Source organism: Salmo trutta, chromosome 20, assembly GCF_901001165.1.
Source record: "Salmo trutta chromosome 20, fSalTru1.1, whole genome shotgun sequence".
NCBI lineage: Eukaryota > Metazoa > Chordata > Actinopteri > Salmoniformes > Salmonidae > Salmo > Salmo trutta.
The window spans coordinates 31,940,731-31,945,012 of record NC_042976.1 but is presented as its reverse complement, the minus strand read 5'-3'; the positions used below and the strand labels follow the sequence as shown (position 1 = coordinate 31,945,012).

Sequence of the window (4,282 nt, the reverse complement as noted above, 5' to 3'; positions counted from 1 at the left end):
TAAAGTGGGGGAAAACGAATGCATCATTAGTTCTAAGAAAGAAGGCACACAAAAACTAAAATGTAGACTTTATTTAAATTGCACTGAAAGCGCATAACCTGTAATATAGAAATAAGCCTATACAAACATAATTTCACTAGGCTGTTGATTACGATTTAAATGTGTTATCAGACCAAAACACTTCAAGAGTTTACACGAAAAGTTGTTCTTATTTCGGAAATTGCCTATTGAGCTTTCCTATTCATGTATAGCATATAGTGCATTCATTCGATCCAGCTGTACTTTGTTTTAGGTCGGTGAGTTGGACGGCAAGTTTTGTTTTTCGCTTTGAAAAGGTCAGAAGGTCGAGAGTGAGCACCCTGCCTGCAGTTTCCTCTCAGTCTACTGGCCTATATTATAGATCAAATAATTATATTTTCATTGAATAAAGATTGTAAATCATAAACTCTCACATCGCAGTCATCGATTAGGCCTATGCCAAATATTCTGCGTGTCAGATATTCAGAATTAGCCTATTCTTCATTCTGTGAGCTGACAATGACATTGAAAACACAATGGTAGGCTATCCTCTATGACAAATGTATTGTTCTCAATAATCCTTCATAAAATAACCACTAAAAATAAATTACTGTCAAAGTCATCACATAGAACTATACAAGGTTACAATAACAAACGACACGACGTCAGCTTTTGGGAATGTGTGATCCTTTGAAAATATCATCATTGAATAAAACGGTAAAGTCATGAACGACAAAATAACACAGGCCTAATGCAACGTTTTGAGGGGAAATACATTATTGCTCAATATAGTACATTAATTATAACAGAAAGTCAACATGGTGAAGACAATTCCAATTGTTAAAAAATATTGTCATTATAACTTGTTTGTAAAAACAAAACAAAAAACATAGAAATGGACTGCTTGGGAATGTCATGTGAAAACCACAAGCATCTTCAACAACTGCAGAGGGGAACATTTACAACAGCATTATGTGCTGCAAAGGGGACAAAAAAAGTGGGTTTGATTTATTTTGTTCTAAAATATGAAATATTACACAATGTGAAATATTACACACAAAACAAAGAAGGGCAATCATGTAGAAGTTAAAGCTTATCATTGTTTTTTTACGTGGGGCCAAAGAACTGTAACAATCCTTTTGGTGAAAGCATGGCATGTTCCAAATAAAATAAAAGGTAAATATGCTGTACACACACACATTTTATTGGAATATATTTCAGGCTGAAACCTGATTAAGATTATTTCCTAAATCCTAATGCGCCAAACATTTACATGAAGAAACATTAGTTGAAGAGTTGACCCTCTCATTGCGCGGGCCATTCGATCGTGTGTAATGTCGCATATGTTTTAAGTTAGGCTACTCCTTTCCTAAAGAACACGCCGTTGGTCTGTTGGTTGGTCAGGTTGGAGTAATGTGGATAGGAAAGGTTTGTGTCTTGTTTCATTGTTTATCATGTAAAAGGTATTATTCCCACTTGGTATTGCTAGTATTTTCTCGGCCTAGACAGTGCATTATTGCAGCCTAAAGAAATATTATTGTCCCGTGTTTTGTTATTTTCTCACGTATCGCTGAACATTCGCTTGCAGTCCATTGAGGGTGACGGTGTGTCTGAGCTCATGTTGCCGACCTGAGAGTACTCGTCCTCCGGGCTGTGTGGCAGCCCCGGCGGCGTCATCCTCTTCTCCTTCTGCCTGCGGTTGCAGAACCAGACCCGGACCACCTCCTTCTCCAGCTGCAGACTGTCCGCCAGAGAGGTGATCTCCTGGCCAGCGGGTTTGGGGCTTTTGAGGAAGTGGCTCTCCAAAGCTCCTTTGACGCTCACCTCGATGGACGTGCGCTTTTTCCTCTTTCTGCCCTGCGCCGCGATCTTATCGATGCTGGTAGGGCTACCGGTGGTCGAGTCGGCCTCTTCCAGCCATTTGTTGAGCAGCGGCTTCAGCTTGCACATGTTCTTGAAGCTCAGCTGCAGCGCCTCGAACCTGCATATCGTGGTCTGTGAGAAGACGTTACCATACAGGGTGCCCAGTGCCAAGCCCACGTCCGCTTGCGTAAAGCCCAGTTTGATCCGGCGCTGTTTGAACTGCTTGGCGAAGTTCTCCAGGTCGTCCGAGGTCGGCGTGTCCTCGTCGGACTGCGGGTCGTGGCTCACTCCGGTGTGGTGCTGCTGGTGATGTGGATGCTGGTGGTGGTGATGATGATGACTGCCGTGGTCGAGATCAGGGGAGTCCCCCCTCACCATCCCCGGGTGCATTAGGCTCCCCGGTGAGCTGAGCATTCCATTAACCGTGAATCCCCCGGGCTGGGAGTAGATCAGCGACTGTTGCTGCTGCTGCCCTTCGGAAATGGAGGCTATATGCGCGGCTGAGGTACCACCCCAGGCTCCTGGGTGTTGTGCCTGGTGGGAGCCCAGATGCAGAGACCTGTGCTGTAGAGCGGAGCCTGAGTGCATGTCCTCCCTGCCAGAGTTTCTCTTCACATCCTGCGGCTGCGGGCTACCCGTCATCCCAACGGGGCTGGAGGACCAGGGAGAGCCGGCCTCGGCAGCTGCCGCAGCGGCATGAGGCAGGGCTGTCATCCACTGGTGGGCATGGCTTAACATGTGTCCCCCGTTGCTCGTTGCCATAGCGCCCTGCATAAAGTCATTCTGCATCATCTTCACGGAGGGGTCCCCTCTGTATCCACCTGACACCGAGGTGACTGCGGTGCTGCCCCGCTGCATGCCACCGACCCCCCGGTCTGAGTGCACGATGGAGCCGGTGGATAAGATCCTATTGCTGGCCAGGTATGGACTGGAGGTGGCTGTTGCCATTCCCCAAACCATAAAGCCTGTGAGTTATCGCCCTCTTCCCTCGTTGGATCAACTTCTCTTCTCAAACAGAACGCTCTTATCCAATAACAAATCAAAACTATGAGAAAACGTGGTGAATGTTGCGTTATACTATATACCATAAAATGGAGATAAAAATAATTCAAAAGTAATCCAACAAAAATATTCACAAAAATGCAAATGAAAGTTAATGTTTTGTTTATCAATGAATGGAATTAAATAGTATTTAAGTTCCACCAGTAAAAAGTCGGAGATTGGTGCATAAAGAATTTTTTTTTGTGAATATATGAATAAAAAAATGAAAAGTTTTTTGCGTCCTGTAAAGTTCTACTGGACGTATAGATTTAGTAATCTCCCACAAACTGAAGCTCTCTTCTAGGATCCCTGTCGAAGTAGGCTTGTTGGAGAAGGACCATTCATTGTCACTTTGTAAACACTCCTGTGGCTCCTCGGCTGCTCTTCTGAAGTATTTGAAGCTGCACAATTCCGAATGATACAACGGTCTACGTAAATGCTTGTATCTATTTTCTTCCTTCACTCTTTCTCTCCTTCCATCTGACACTTGTATCCGTTCCTCCCTGGAAGCGCGTGGACACGCGAGTGTTTACCCTGTGCCAAGCGTGCGCACGCCGTTCCCATCTTCCCCCAATTACCAGCGGAAGTGGAGAGCAGGACTCCCGCTGATTGGACGATACCCAGAGAGAGGGATTGGCACGTCTCGAGAGCTCGGTGCGCTGCCTCGGGTGCTCGAGGTAAGGTTCCCTTCTCTGAGAAAAACAACATATGCATTGATTAGATGATCATAACAATAACAGACTGATATTGATCATATTGGCATTGTAATTGGTAGGCTATTATATGGCTCCTCAGTGGCGCAGCGGTCTAAGGCACTGCATCTCAGTCTGTATCACAACCGGTCGTGATTGGGAGTCCCATAGGGCGGTGCACAATTGGCCCAGCGTCATCCTGGTTAGGTTTTGGCCGGGTAGGTCGTCATTATTAATAAGAATTTCTTCTTAACTGACTTGCCTAGTTAAACATTTTTTTTTTTGTTGCGTAGCCTACATTTTAATTAATATAAGTAGCCACAAAACCAATAATAGGCTTAATAGGCCTAATTATAATAGTATTTTATAATTTATCATAACACAATTATCGTTGTCATAATCAAAAACAATCATAGACTATAAGTCCACAATATCCATAATCTCACTTGCTTATAATCAAATAGCCAAACATGCGTCCACTAAACGGTTAACATGGAATTGATGGTTTGATGAAGGAGGTTTCCAGGCGGAAACAAGCAATCTCGCTGAACCCCGGAGAGCGAGAGAGAGAGAGCACCCCCACGAAAACAATGCCAAATTGAGCAGTCCTTTGGGGATTGAAGGGACACACTCTGACTCTCGCCTTTCTAACTCCAGTCAGGGATGTC

General features: G+C 44.6%; 1 pseudogene; it reads right to left on the bottom strand.

Moving 5' to 3' along the window:
- LOC115155878 (POU domain, class 3, transcription factor 3-A pseudogene) lies at nucleotides 1-3,741 on the bottom strand (annotated as a pseudogene).
- Nucleotides 3,742-4,282: the final 541 nt, after the last annotated feature.